Source organism: Girardinichthys multiradiatus, chromosome 10 (assembly GCF_021462225.1).
Source record: "Girardinichthys multiradiatus isolate DD_20200921_A chromosome 10, DD_fGirMul_XY1, whole genome shotgun sequence".
NCBI classification, from domain to species: Eukaryota; Metazoa; Chordata; class Actinopteri; order Cyprinodontiformes; family Goodeidae; genus Girardinichthys; species Girardinichthys multiradiatus.
Window position 1 is genome coordinate 26,931,896 of NC_061803.1, and position 16,742 is coordinate 26,948,637.

Below are 16,742 nucleotides of genomic sequence, written 5' to 3' on the forward strand. Positions count from 1 at the left end.
GAATCAGGCAGCAGCTTGTCCTCGAACTGCTCAGGAACTCGACTCCCAAGGACTGGAGCTGTGGCATTGCTTCGACCTTCAGGGAATCCCAGAGCAGAAGCATTGCACCGATCCACTGCAGAACCAGGAGCTGAAGCGTCGCACCTGCGACACCGTCTGCACCATGGGGAAGAGGCTGAGGGAGAGACGTAGTGCAGCAGACCGCCTCCTGTAAGGGTAATCGCTAGCCTAGATCCCCAGAATTATCACGCAAAGGAGTCAGGATCCAAAATTTCAGCCATTCTGGGTCTGGGAAACAGCAACGCCGGAACCAGCCAGTCAGAAACCCAGAACCACTGAGGGCAGAGAAGCAGGTTAGTGGCTTGAAAAAGGTTCTGACTAAAACGTGAATCCAAAGCGACTAACCTTCTCAGGGTCCAAGAGGGGTGGGGACCAGGGAACGGCTCCACAGCAGGGTAATGGTCAGAGCAGAAGCTGGGTGAGAACCAGGAAGTCCGAAACAGACTATTTGTCAGAGGACCAAGTGAACACAGGGAGTCCAGGCAGGAGGAGGTAAGGACTGGCTTAGGCTGACAGATCCAGCAGCGAGGCAGCCGCAGAAGTCAAGAGACAGAACCAGGGTTGTTAACCAGAATGACAGTCATCCCAAGAGGGCCAGGCAAAAGGGGTAATCAGGGGAGCAAAAACGTGGTCAGACGTCTTGGTCAGGCAGGAATAAATGCTGGATATCTACTCGCTGGAAGGTTTTAAACATCTGGCACTGTCTGACTGTCAGCGGGCTGAATATAACTGCTGGAGGACAGGTGAGTGGCATGCCGTTGATTGTGCAGCAGTGCAGGGGAAACAGGTGGAGCAGATGAGACTGATTGCAGACAGGGAGAGCAGAGGGGGAGACAGGCAGACGGGCCAGAATCATTATGTGCGCAGCTCTCCGCTGCATGCTGGAGATATTCCCACAGAGTGATCAACTCTTCTCCTTCTGCTTGGTCCATTTGGCTGTGTCCTGCTGTCATGAAGTGCGGTTTGTGGTAGGACCAAAGTGCAGAGAAGGATCTAGGAGCCAGCGGATTGAAGGTAAGTCCGAGATTTATTGTTCTCACTCACAGACCAGGCAAGAAAACCAGTACCAGGCCAGGACATAGGATGCACCACCAGGTACAACCAGGAAAAAAGTTAAGTATGACCAGGAACAAAGATAAATATAACGCAGGACACAGCAGGAAACAAAAGCAACTAAGGAACCCAAATACAAACAGGAAATGCATGGAGAACCAATGAAAAACAAGACCAGGTAATTAGGCGAAAGAAGAAACAGATGCTTGATTGGAACATGGGGTGAGTTTAATTCAAGGACACTCCTGGAACGAATACTGCATACTGCAAAAAACCTAAACATACAGCCAGAGCTACAATGTAATGGTTTGGATCAGGACTGTCAAAATCCAGTCCTCAAGAGTTAGTAACCTGCAACTTTTAGATGTGTCCTTATCTAACATAGCTTAATTCAATGGTTAAATTGTGTCCTCAGCATGCAGCCAGGATCTAGAGTCCTGCTAATGACCTAACTACTAGATTCAGGTGCATTGTAGGAGTGACACATCTAAAAGTTGCAAGACACCGGCCTTCAAGGACTGGAGTTTGACACCTGTGGTTTAGATCAACGCGTATTGATGTGTTAAAACGTTTAAATTAAGGTCCAGACTTAAATCTAATTCAGAACCTATAGCAAGACTTACAAAATATTTGTAAAAATAATTTAAGAATTTGTTCCACCTTCACAATTCTGCACTTTGTTTTCCATATGCAAACCATAAATATAACAATCACACAGTGAGAAATTGACCTTTCAACATTGAGACTAGACCTAATTTTCTTGGTAGCTCAAATTTAGACCTTTGTGCTTCGTTTAGGGTTTTTCCAATTGAGATATTGTATTAATTATGTCAGTATCTGGAAAAAGAATTTGTATTTTAGCTTAGTTAACTAAACACCGAGAGAATTGCAGGATATGACAGTATTTTGCACATTTCTGCTGTACTGGTGTATCAAACCAAAATACATTTTAATCTAACACCATTAACCATTCATACTATACAGGCTGTGCTCTGGAAATTTTGGTTATTTCACCAAAATTAAAATTGTCAGTTGTTCACCAATAATGGTAATTTCCAGCCAAAACTACACTCAAATACAGCAGCCGAACTTCTGCACTGCTTGTCACACGGAGATGATGCTGTGCTGGTAGAATATCACCAAGGGTTCTGAAAATTTTAAAAAGTAATTTATGCACTCCTGTTTAGTTCATCTGGTACAGTGCTGAGTTAGTAAATGAGAGGTTATGTGTTTCAATCCCTCCTGAAATGTATACATTTAGGCTTCTAATAAATGTCTAAAATATATCAAACTCTAACACTTTTGGACCAGATTTGTACAAATTTTAGCCTAGATATTTATGGACCATTTCTACTTTTTTAAAACACATTATCAAAAAAATGGTTATTTAGACATATCCATGTTGTAATGATAAAATGTTGCTTTTTCGATACTTAGCAAACCTATCAATAATCCAAGAGTTTTTCCAAGATTATTTCATATTCTGAAATAAAAGTGAAGCCTATGAAATAGTTTTGAGAAGGTTCCTCTCAGTTGTTCCACCAAAAAGCAATTATCCACTGTGCAAGAACATTGGTATGTCTTAAATTGTTTAGCTGATCAGTTCCAGACCGCTATAGCCAGGCCAGTTTTTCTTCCAGTGCCTCTCTGCCATTATTTTCTATGAAAAACTCAAATTGGATCTATGGTCTTTCTCCACTAACACAGAACTTTACTTGCACTTTTAAATAAGTTGTTTTTCTCATTGGACTCTACAATCTCTTCATTATTTTTCTTTATAAAGAACATGCAGCAGGTTTCAGTGAGAGGGAAAACATTGTGTTGGGTTATGCTTTTGGCCTGTGTGATCTGGAGTAAAGTTACATAAGAAGAATAAACAAGTGACACAAGTATTTGTTGTATTGTTTGCATGTCTTGGTAAGTAGCAGGATTCTGGGGATGGGCCAGGTTTTATGGGGTTACTTTCGGTCCTTGACCCAGTGTCTATAAACACATCCAGATGGAAAGCACACTCAGAGAGAGCAGGTTTTATAGCTTTTTAGTCATCAGCCTTCTTCCAACATTCTTTTTTCCTAGACTTTTTTTAAACTCGAGCTCTAGCTCTAGGTTTTTTTTTCTCTTCTGTTTCTGCTTTTCTTTTTTATTCCTGTGCCGCTTCCTTTCTTGCGCCAGTTCTACTTAACTATTCCCTTTTTTTCCTCCTCCACCTCTTAACATTTTTCATACACTTGCTAATTGCATTTTTGGAGATTGATTGAAAATACGCCACAGTAAAGGATGAGAGAAACCAATAAACCCTTTCTGATGATATATTTGTCATTGAAACATCACATCACAGGTGATAACCTTGGAGGTGAGACTCTTAATTTGTTTTCCACCAGGAACAATCTATTCTGTAGACTGCATAACAGTCTGGAAAAGCATGGAATGGGCCTTTGTTATTTTTGAGTATGGAGAAAAGATTCCCAAATGTTTTTTTTTTTTCTATCCTGTTACCTAAAAGAGCATTCGTATCTGCTCGTGCTGTTTAGAATTGTTTCTTGCCATCCCTATGATCCCAAAATGCTGTTTTTAGCACACTTCCACAATCTTTGTATCCTACTGATTGTACAGTTGTTGAAAAGGAAATGAACCTCTGGGCATTTACTATAAACTTACCCTTGAACTTATTTGGGTCCCTCTTCAATACTTTGTGTGGCTGACACTGATCCATCCAGTTCCAGACAGGTTGCTAAAATATTTAAAGAGAAGCTTCACTGATTGCAGTCTGATCGACTTCCAATAGACACAGAGATCAAAGAGCTTAAACGGTGTCTGGAACTCTTTCCTTGTGGAGGAAGGTTAGGGTTCACTTTAGCTATTCCTGCTGCCAAGTTTTCAAGGGTTGAATTTTTATTCACCATGCTTAGAGTTTCTGTATATTCATGAAACCACCATGAAAACCTTGGAAAAAACTGCCTAAAAGTAACTGAATGGAGCTAACGTGATGTAAAACATAATGGGAATGTTCAGAGACTTTTTTAGTGTCTTTCCTGTAGGTTCCTGATTAAAGGTACAACAGCTAATCTATAACCGAGTAGACTATAATGGAGAGTTTGTCAAATACGAGCAATCATCTCATTTGTTCGTTTATGCAAAGCTGATTGATTATAGCTATCGTCTTTGCCGCAACCTCTTTGCCAGAGAGAAAACCTTCCATTTATCATGTGCTGAGTGTAAGTCAAAGTTTACAACACAGGGACACTGTGGCTCTAAGGAACACCTCTCCAGCTAAGTTGAGTATGACTTCTTATTGATCATGTTGACCTGTCTTCCAGGACTCCCCCCCTCGTTGTTCTTTTAATGGATGACACTCACACACAGAGACTCTCACATGATGTACGCAATTGTTTGTCATTCAGCAGAAAATGAGTTTGTGGAGATTTGGCTGTCTTAAGAAGAATTTATGAGGACACAACAACCCCACTGATGAATAATTTATGTGGAGATAAAGTGTGCAGGATATGACTGTGGTACACATGAAAAGTGAATCAAACTTGAATTTATTATTATTATTTATTTGATAAGGACAATAAATGACTCAGCTCAGAGTAATTATATGCTGCTTAATGGGGTTCTAAATTACAAATTATGGCAGCCAAAGGACACATTGATACACAGCTGTCTGTGTTCATATGAAAGCTTCTGAATTGTATCTGTGTCCTATTTTGAAAAACCATTGGGATCCACACCCCCATGGTAGATTTCATCCACCTACAATTTTACACTCCAGTCCAGGTGGCAATAGTGCACTAATTTCAAAAACGCATGAAACAATGGGTAATTTTTTCACAAAGAACCTAATGCAATTATTTCATTCTTAAAATTCTGAATAGTTGTTCAAACATGAATAGTGAATATCCTGAAAGCCCGGTCTCAGAAGCACTGTGAATTTGTTCTGGGGCAGAGCTGCTAGTAAGGCCCAGACGTCCACTGCCTAGTTGCCTGAGGAAGTTTTGGTATAACTTTTTTGTTTTTAGGGACGCCGAGTTAAAAGAGGACAATCAGGTAGACCTATTCACTAAAGTTTTGTCTATTGAATAAAAGAATGCACCCCTACAATGATGGCGGACTAATAGTTGAGTCTAAAAGGTTTTTGTCTCATTTCGAATAGGCTTACCGGCTACTTTATAAGGTATACCTTGATAGTACTGGGTTTGCCCTCAGAACTGCCTTAATACGTTGTGGAATATCTTCGACAAGTTGTCGGAAACCTACCACAGAATGTTTTTTCTGTTGACACACCAACACCATAGAGTTGATGGAAATTTGTTGGCGGCCCACCCATGATGCCAATAAACATGGTCAGCAGCAATGCTCAGGTAGGTTGTGGTGTTTAAACAATGCTCATTTGGTACTAAGGGACCCAAAGTGTATCAAGAAACTGTACCCCACTCCATTACAGTACCTGCTGCTAGCCACCTGCTGAGATGTTATTTCACATGCCTTGGCTGTAACAAGTAGTCATTTAAACTACCATTGCTTCTTCAGTCATCTTTAACCAGTCGGACCTCCAACAACAAGACATGTTCCTCCAGCCAACAGCCATGTCACATTCTCAATCTGATGCTCAACTTGAACTTCAGCAAGTCGTTTTTACCACATCTAGATTCCTAAACACATTGAGCTGCTGCAATGTCAATGACTGTTTCACCACTTAGTAATAATAAATGAAAATGTGTTTACCAAAGAAATATTTAATCCATATAATCAGTAGTTTTATAGATTTTTTTTATAGATTTTTAAAAATTGGTTCTGATCTAAGAAATTAATTGGGTTTCATACAAGAAATAAATAGCTTTTTGTCCAAGAGATCAAGTAGTTTTCACTGAGTTACTCATCTTCACCTATTCTGCCTTATTTTAAATCAGTTTATTTATTTTGAAGGAATATTTGATGTTTTATGATACTAATGTAAGTGCATTGAGTTTCATCCATAAAAACAAAAAATATATATTTTCTGAATTCTTCTTTTATCTACTTTTAATTAAAATGACATCGAAGTAAATCTAACTCATATTATTATCTAATCAACAGGATCCTGCATTTTTGTCTTCAGTCTCAACCTGACTTTTTTTTTGCTACAAATCCTTCTTAATTGTTTTGTATCTCAACTGAAAATGTCCCTCATCGGTTTGGACTGAAGAACATACAACACTTGAGGCTGTAACCTGTGAGCTCGAAAGGCTCTCCCGGATTAATGATTGTTGTGAGAGCTAACTGGGCTTGGCAAGCTGAACTAGTCTGTGAAGGAACCAAAGAGGGACATGCATGCATCACAAACAGCAGATTGAAGTCTGGTCTCTTGAGTTGGTAGACTACAGATACAGCACATGTGTCCTACAGGACAGCAATTTCACTGTGTTGGATATGTAGATCTGCAGGGCTCCAACCTCCAACTCCAATGACATGGACCAGACAGTCACCGTCTTCTCTTACTAGTGCTATCAATTTTTAAATTGTACACATACAAACAAGGTGGTGCTCACATTGTTCTCTGTAAGGATGGGTTGCTCTGGTAAGGAGAGGGAGTCTGTTTTGATCTCTCACAGCAGTTTAGGAGCATTACCATTTATGGTGGAGCTGATGGAAGGTTTGCATGTGCCAAATATGTGACACAACGTAGTCTATTTATTTAGAACGGCCAACCTCTTTCTCTTACTTCACATATGCGACTTCCCCCAGTCTTTACAGCCACTTTGGCCCTCCTGTCTGTCTCTCCACACCCTTGAGAAGTAGTGCTGAGGCTTAAACAGATTGAGGAGAAAAGCTGTAGCATAGTGATGGCGGAGATGTCAAGGGATAGACTTCACTAAAATGCATCGTTCCTGTTTTGACAATCAGTGCTGGTGTTATAATGAAAGCCTTTTAGCACTGACATCAATATTGATCAAACATGGTTCTATTACATGAGCAAAAATGATCCAAAGGCACTTCGGGTCACTTGGTTTACATTTCCCACATGGCAACTTTTTTATCTGTATTAACATTGAAAGCAAATCCCTTAGAAGACACAGCATAAGAGTTTGTCTTTAAATGTCTAAGTGTGAAGAAATGCTGAAGCGTGATGGCATTTGAACACTAAATGTGTGTGTTTGATCTTGCAGGTTCACTTTCACAAGGACAAGGGTAGCCATACATCCACCTTAAGGATAAATAGTTGAACTGTGAAAGGCAAGACGATGCTTTGTAACAAGGAAAGTTTTAAAGTTTCAAATGAGTAGTTTAAGGTCAATGGTCAGAGGCACATTTTCTTTTCAGGAACTATACAGTTACTAAAAAAAACTGAATAAAAAAATGATAAATTTCCATTGAGGGTTTTAACAAAAAACTGTTTTTAAACAGTTGTTAAATTACCTCTAAATTCCTATTGTCTGCATTGTGAACATCAGGAACACCTATTGCCTAGGCTCTTGTAAGGACTATTTTATTTTTATTTGGATGTTTGCACACTTTGTTTGGTTTATGTTTACAGTTAAGTGTTGTTTACCATTAGCGTATATATGTGATGGTGCAGTCGTGATTTTGAATTCTGCCAAAGCAACCCAAATGCACTTTTTTCTGTTCTGTTTTGTTACTTTTTTATTTTGTCTCTATATTACAAACAGCACTAAAATGCTATTACTGTATGCAACAGTTGTAGTAAAAAACTACATTTAAAAACTACATGATATTTTATACTAATTTTTGAAAATATATACATAACTAAAGATTTTTATTTTGCATGAACATACCTTGGTTTTATTTTTAACCTTTTAAATAACAATATTAATCTTACTTTATACAGATGATTCAACTTTTTTGTGAATTTTACCCACACGTGCCAGGTTTTCCAAAATTAATATATTTAACACTATTTTAAGGATGAAATAGGTTGTTCTTTGAAAAATATGTAAATTTACAAAACTTTATCATTTTAACGACTCTTTTCAATGGCTCTTTGAAGGGAACCAAATCTTCAGGATTTGTTCCCTTCAAAGAGCCATAAGTCCCATCACTAAAAATGGCACACTTACAACATCTCATGGGACATGGAGCACAAGCAGAGATGGAACAATGGAACACGAAAGTCAAACAGAGGAGGGCCAGCATGGCAACGGGAGAAACCAACAAAGAGACAGGCAACCAGAGAAATATATACAAAGGGAAGAGGGGAGAGAAGGCATGATAAACAGGTAAGTGTAATCAGGAGGAGATGAGGAACAGCTAAGACTAAGGAAGGGAGAGCGAGCTGAGGGAGAAGAGTAAATGAGCAGGGGCTGACAAAGAAAAACACAAGGACAAAATCAAGCAGAATAATACAAAAATTTACATAAATACTAAAGTAAACCAAGGGGGTAAAACAAAATAATAATCTGAGAGAAACACTTAACAATAATGGACAAAGGGAAATGGCAGAAACCAAAATGGACAGCAAAATGTGGCAAGACCTTTAGAACATAATAAACAACAAGGAAAATCATGGAAAACATGAACACAAATGAAAACGATAACATAACACCTCGAGATCACGACAAATGTTCCTACTGAAAGCAGTTCAGCCATGTGAGCTAGATTGTGACTCAGATGATCAACAAGTGATGGTGAGGATAATAATCTTCAGAATTCAAACATATTTAAATTCCACTTTGATATTTTCACTTCATTTATTTATGTGCATGTTTGCCATTCATAAACATTATATTCTGCTGTTTTCACCTCAAGTATGTGACATGCCAGAAGAGCAGATATACAGGTCCTTCTCAAAAAATTAGCATATTGGGATAAAGTTAATTATTTTCTATAATGTAATGATGAAAATTTAATATTCATATATTTTAGATTCATTGCACACTAACTGAAATATTTCAGGTCCTTTATTGTCTTAATACGGATGATTTTGGCATACAGCTCATGAAAACCCAAAATTCCTATCTCAAAAATTAGCATATTTCATCCGACCAATAAAAGAAAAGTGTTTTTAATACAAAAAACGTCAACCTTCAAATAATCATGTACAGTTATGCACTCAATCCTTGGTCGGGAAACCTTTTGCAGAAATGACTGCTTCAATGCGGCGTGGCATGGAGGCAATCAGCCTGTGGCACTGCTGAGGTCTTGTGGAGGCCCAGGATGCTTTGATAGCGGCCTTTAGCTCATCCAGAGTGTTGGGTCTTGAATCTCTCAACGTTCTCTTCACAATATCCCACAGATTCTCTATGGGGTTCAGGTCAGTAGAGTTGGCAGGCCAATTGAGCACAGTGATACCATGGTCAGTAAACCATTTACCAGTGGTTTTGGCACTGTGAGCAGGTGCCAGGTCGTGCTGAAAAACGAAATCTTCATCTCCATAAAGCTTTTCAGCAGATGGAAGCATGAAGTGCTCCAAAATCTCCTGATAGCTAGCTGCATTGACCCTGCCCTTGATAAAACACAGTGGACCAACACCAGCAGCTGACACGGCACCCCAGACCATCACTGACTGTGGGTACTTGACACTGGACTTCTGGCATTTTGGCATTTCCTTCTCCCCAGTCTTCCTCCAGACTCTGGCACCTTGATTTCCGAATGACATGCAGAATTTGCTTTCATCCGAAAAAAGTACTTTGGACCACTGAGCAACAGTCCAGTGCTGCTTCTCTGTAGCCCAGGTCTGGGGAATGCGGCACCTGTAGCCCATTTCCTGCACACGCCTGTGCACGGTGGCTCTGGATGTTTCTACTCCAGACTCAGTCCACTGCTTCCGCAGGTCCCCCAAGGTCTGGAATCGGCCCTTCTCCACAATCTTCCTCAGGGTCCGGTCACCTCTTCTCATTGTGCAGCGTTTTCTGCCACACTTTTTCCTTCCCACAGACTTCCCACTGAAGTGCCTTGATACAGCACTCTGGGAACAGCCTATTCGTTCAGAAATTTCTTTCTGTGTCTTACCCTCTTGCTTGAGGGTGTCAATAGTGGCCTTCTGGACAGCAGTCAGGTCGGCAGTCTTACCCATGATTGGGGTTTTGAGTGATGAACCAGGCTAGGAGTTTTAAAGGCCTCAGGAATCTTTTGCAGGTGTTTAGAGTTAACTCGTTGATTCAGATGATTAGGTTCATAGCTCATTTAGAGACCCTTTTAATGATATGCTAATTTTGTGAGATAGGAATTTTGGGTTTTCATGAGCTGTATGCCAAAATCATCCGTATTAAGACAATAAAAGACCTGAAATATTTCAGTTAGTGTGCAATTAATCTAAAATATATGAATGTTAAATTTTCATCATTACATTATGGAAAATAATGAACTTTATCACAATATGCTAGTTTTTTGAGAAGGACCTGTACATCTGCCATATAAATTTACTGTTATATACATTAAACATGCTATGAAGTGCTTAAACAGAGCAGAGGACTTAACTGGATCTGGCTCTTCTTTTGCTATTATGCACCTTACTCTTCATGCCGTATCTAATAAAGTATATTTGATGATGTTTCCTCTGCAGTCATGTTGGTGATAACTAATTTGAGTGGACCTGTCATCATACTGTCTGCTTTGCGATCATTCTTGACAGTCATGGAGAATGATGGGATTGTTTCAGAGGTCCCGGTTGGAAATATATTTAGTATTAAAATCTGTCCAACCGTATTTCATTACAGCACCATTCTATGGTCACTAACCTGACTGGGGGTGGAACTACAGTGTCATTTCCCCCCTTACAGATTTTTTTGGGTTTTTGTTACACTTACTGTATGTTGTGTGTTGTCTCGGTCCATCAGACAAATGTTAATGTCACGCAAAGATAATCTGAGAAAAGACTAAAGGCAGTTTTGAAAGATTATTTAATTTATTAGGAGAAAAAAGCTTTCAACAGCAACTTGACATTATGTGAAAAAGTAATAGCCCCCTTAACATGAACTGTTTCCCATCTAGTCATCAGAGCTGGCAAATTGTAAAGCGATTTAAATTCACCTACATTTGACCAAATGAGGGGGATAATATAAATATGAAGCTTTGCCACACTTAGAAGTAGGTACTTTGCTATAGATTTGCTCCCATTCTGAATAGTGCATGTGTATGGTAATCAAAGGTGTGGTTGGTTATTAAAATGTTCAGCTGCATCAGGAATAGGTGTTTGGCTTTTAACATTATGCTACCATCTTATTTACCTATTAATTTATTTATTTTTTCATATTTGGGATTCAACTCACCCTATTGATTGAATTTCTCTATGTTTTCCTAAGTGGCCATGTAACACTGGGCCATTGCTGCAATATTTGAGTTGCATTTGTTTTGATCTGTAGCAGTAATGCATTTGTTGCTCTTTGCTCTTGTGATAGAATTTTCCTACATGTCCACAAAATCCATGACTGTTCACAGTGTCAAATGTGTATAAATGCTGTGCCTGAGTGTTGTTTTCCTATGGCATCATTTCTCCCTAGTACACTGAAACAAAACGCATATACAGGGGTTGGACAATGAAACTGAAACACCTGGTTTTAGACCACAATAATTTATTAGTATGGTGTAGGGCCTCCTTTTGCGGCCAATACAGCGTCAATTCGTGTTGGGAATGACATATACAAGTCCTACACAGAGGTCAGAGGGATTTTAAGCCATTCTTCTTGCAGGATACTGGTGGAGGAAAACGTTTCCTGACCCACTCCTCCAAAACACCCCAAAGTGGCTCAATAATATTAAGATCTGGTGACTGTGCAGGCCATGGGAGATGTTCAACTTCACTTTCATGTTCATCAAACCAATCTTTCACCAGTCTTGCTGTGTGTATTGGTGCTCCGCCTTCAGGATACAATGTTTGAACCATTGGATGCACATGGTCCTCAAGAATGGTTCGGTAGTCCTTGGCAATGACGCGCCCATCTAGCACAAGTATTGGACCAAGGGAATGCCATGATATGGCAGCCCAAACCATCACTGATCCACCACCATGCTTCACTCTGGGCATGCAACAGTCTGGGTGGTATGCTTCTTTGGGTCTTCTCCACACCGTAACTCTCCCGGATGTGGGGAAAACAGTAAAGGTGGACTCATCAGAGAACAATACATGTTTCACATTGTCCACAGCCCAAGATTTGTGCTCCTTGCACCATTGAAACCGACGTTTGGCATTGGCATGAGTGACCAAAGGTTTGGCTATAGCAGCCCGGCCGTGTATATTGACCCTGTGGAGCTCCCGACGGACAGTTCTGGTGGAAACAGGAGAGTTGAGGTGCACATTTAATTCTGCCGTGATTTGGGCAGCCGTGGTTTTATGTTTTTTGGATACAATCTGGGTTAGCACCTGAACATCCCTTTCAGACAGCTTCCTCTTGCGTCCACCGTTAATAGTGTTGGATGTGGTTCGTCGTTCTTGGTGGTATGCTGACATTACCCTGGATACCGTGGCTCTTGATACATCACAAAGACTTGCTGTCTTGGATCACAGATGCGCCAGCAAGACGTGCACCAACAATTTGTCCTCTTTTGAACTCTGGTATGTCACCCATAATGTTGTGTGCATTTCAATATTTTGAGCAAAACTGTGCTCTTACCCTGCTAATTGAACCTTCACACTCTGCTCTTACTGGTGCAATGTGCAATCAATGAAGACTGGCTACCAGGCTGGTCCAATTTAGCCATGAAACCTCCCACACTAAAATGACAGGTGTTTCAGTTTCATTGTCCAACCCCTGTACATAAGAGTGCGATTGGGGCTTTAAGGTTAAGGTTAGCACATTCAGAAGCAAAATATTTCAATACCTTTTTTCCCCTTTTACACATGGATTTTTTAGTACAACAATCCAGATGGCATGTAAGATAAATAAGTCAAAAACAAGAAAATAAATATTGAAAAAAAAGACATTTTTATTAAACTTTTCTACATTTCTTTTATTTTCTTACATTGCGTCACAAAGAAATTTAACGATTTTTTTTTTTTTTTTGCTATTTTATCTAGCTGATTGGGTCTTTTCAATACAGAGGAACAATAAAATAGTTAGTTATAAACAACAAAAGTAAACTGCTCTATCAGCCTTTAAAAACAGGAACAAAATTAAACATAAAATTGTTTAATAAACAGATGATGAATTTGTTCTTGTACTTGTTATTTGTTCAGATTTTTTTATTCAAATTATATATAAATTATCTTTATTAAAACTTGCAGTAGTATTTTTAAAATTAGACTTTTCACTTAATTTATCATTACATAATAACTCTCACCAAAACAGACTGAGTGTCATCTGTATTACATTATATCTGTTTTTAACTGTTTGAATGGAACAGGTCTGTCTGGAAAATGACATTCAGTCTCAATAAAATTACTTGTGTTGAAAATGTTTCAAAACTGGAAAATTAGGCAAGAAATTAAAAAAGCAGTAATCTTGGTAGAAAATGAATAAGGTTTTATTTTAATTCAGCAAAACAAAAAAGCTATCCAAATTTATTGTATTCTTTTGAATTTCCTTATATTTTTTTCTACATTCTTTTTCAAAATAAAGAAGCAAATAAGGAAGGATAAAAATAAATTTGTATGTTCCATCAGGCTTTGCTTATTCAAAAATCGAAGTAAAACAAAATAAAACGTTATTTTTGAAACACCCTTGTTATTGGTGTAAAGAAACCAAACAAGTTACTAAAAACTAATAATAATAATAATCTACAATTAATACAAATATTTTACAGTTACATAAACCATTTGTTAACAGACGTCATCCAGTATGCTGTAAAAAAACACTACACTTCTTAAGCAGAGTTCAGTGCAGTCTTTTCATATCATGTCTCTGCTCACTTCTCACCATTCAGTTTAGCGGATTGTGTTCTCATGTCTCTACTTCTAGTTTTGTCTCTTTCTGTACTCTCTCTTGAGTGTGTTCACCACATTTCTATAGCATCAAACACCAAAACATAGTCATTGTTACTCAGGCAGGTCCTGTATCTGCCTGTATCTACCTTTCCAGGTGAACAACAACATTTTGTTCCAAAACTGTAGAAGAAATAGCTATCCTGGGCTGCTCTGATATGGCATCACATAGACAGACAGGCTTTGTGAGAACATGTCATCTATGGAGATTCAGCAGTTAAAGCAAGGAAACATCAGGAAGTTTCTCTAAGGCACTGGGGGAGATGAGTTTGGGTGCTCTTAGTCAGAGAATGAATATACAGGTCCTTCTCAAAATATTAGCATATTGTGATAAAGTTCATTATTTTCCATAATGTAATGATGAAAATTTAACATTCATATATTTTAGATTCATTGCACACTAACTGAAATATTTCAGGTCTTTTATTGTCTTAATGCAGATGATTTTGGCATACAGCTCATGAAAACCCAAAATTCCTATCTCACAAAATTAGCATATCATTAAAAGGGTCTCTAAACGAGCTATGAACCTAATCATCTGAATCAACGAGTTAACTCTAAACACCTGCAAAAGATTCCTGAGGCCTTTAAAACTTCCAGCCTGGTTCATCACTCAAAACCCCAATCATGGGTAAGACTGCCGACCTGACTGCTGTCCAGAAGGCCACTATTGACACCCTCAAGCAAGAGGGTAAGACACAGAAAGAAATTTCTGAACGAATAGGCTGTTCCCAGAGTGCTGTATCAAGGCACCTCAGTGGGAAGTCTGTGGGAAGGAAAACGTGTGGCAGAAAACGCTGCACAACGAGAAGAGGTGACCGGACCCTGAGGAAGATTGTGGAGAAGGGCCGATTCCAGACCTTGGGGGACCTGCGGAAGCAGTGGACTGAGTCTGGAGTAGAAACATCCAGAGCCACCGTGCACAGGCGTGTGCAGGAAATGGGCTACAGGTGCCGCATTCCCCAGGTCAAGCCACTTTTGAACCAGAAACAGCGGCAGAAGCGCCTGACCTGGGCTACAGAGAAGCAGCACTGGACTGTTGCTCAGTGGTCCAAAGTACTTTTTTCGGATGAAAGCAAATTATGCATGTCATTCGGAAATCAAGGTGCCAGAGTCTGGAGGAAGACTGGGGAGAAGGAAATGCCAGAAGTCCAGTGTCAAGTACCCACAGTCAGTGATGGTCTGGGGTGCCGTGTCAGCTGCTGGTGTTGGTCCACTGTGTTTTATCAAGGGCAGGGTCAATGCAGCTAGCTATCAGGAGATTTTGGAGCACTTCATGCTTCCATCTGCTGAAAAGCTTTATGGAGATGAAGATTTCATTTTTCAGCACGACCTGGCACCTGCTCACAGTGCCAAAACCACCTGTAAATGGTTTACTGACCATGGTATCAATGTGCTCAATTGGCCTGCCAACTCTCCTGACCGGAACCCCATAGAGAATCTGTGGGATATTGTGAAGAGAACGTTGAGAGACTCAAGACCCAACACTCTGGATGAGCTAAAGGCCGCTATCGAAGCATCCTGGGCCTCCATAAGACCTCAGCAGTGCCACAGGCTGATTGCCTCCATGCCATGCCGCATTGAAGCAATCATTTCTGCAAAAGGATTCCCGACCAAGTATTGAGTGCATAACTGTACATGATTATTTGAAAGTTGAGCTGTATGCCAAAATCATCCGTATTAAGACAATAAAAGACCTGAAATATTTCAGTTAGTGTGCAATGAATGTAAAATATATGAATGTTAAATTTTCATCATTACATTATGGAAAATAATGAACTTTATCACAATATGCTAATATTTTGAGAAGGACCTGTATAAATGGATGGATTATTTTACATGGTATCAATGCACATTACACATCTCTAATGTTAGGATAATTTTCTATGCATATTGACACACATGCATCTTCCTTGTCAAACACAGGGAAACATCCGACAGACCCCTTTGCTTAGCTTATGGTTTAAACCAGAGCCAATATTTGTTTTGCTTTTAATCTCATACTGCTAATGCAAAGTTCAAATCCGGAGACAGTGGCTGCCCTCCAAAGCAGGGCTGAGAAAATAATTTTTCTTAGTTCAACAATAGTTAGATGTAGAGAAGGCAAAACAACAGGTCCTAATCCTGGCTTGGAGAGCAAGTGCTTTTGTTATGATTTGTGGTTGTTTTGGGGTTTTGTTGGTTTGTTTCACAGTTAAGGTTTTCAATCATGTTTCTGTTTATTATTTTCCTAGTCATGTGTTGTCAAGTTAGGTTTTTGGATCTGGTTATGCTTTCGTTTCAAGTTTTTCTAGTTATGTTTCTATTAGTTTGTATTCTTGAATTCCTGTTTTGCTCCAGTCACGTTTGTTCTCTCCTGTCAATTAAGTTTATTCGGTTCACCTGCACCTAGTTAATCTTACTTGCTTCACCTGGTTCACACTCCATATATACACACTTGTTCTGTTTATTCCTTGCGGAAACATTTTCTAATCATGCTCAAGTCTTGTTTACTGGATCATGCTCATGTCTAGTTTTTTTGGATTATGCCAAGCCTGTCTTGACTGCCCGTTTATTGTTTTGTTCCTGCCACTTCTATGAGTGAGTTTTTTGTTAATTAAAACCTTTTGCACTTATCGTCATGCTGCCTACTAGTCTGCATTCTGGGTTCCTCCTTTGCTCAAAGCCTAACAGCTTTTCCAGCCCTAAAGGCCGTGAAATCGAAAAGGGAGAATCAGTCATGTGATCATATGATGGATTCTGTTATTTGCTGGTTCAATGGGATGTCAAATTACAT

General features: G+C 39.3%; 1 protein-coding gene across 10 annotated transcripts in view; it reads left to right on the forward strand.

Moving 5' to 3' along the window:
- The window catches only part of cacna1g (calcium channel, voltage-dependent, T type, alpha 1G subunit), a 413,040-nt gene that overhangs the window by 244,436 nt on the left and 151,862 nt on the right, over positions 1–16,742 (forward strand). The window lies entirely within an intron of this gene.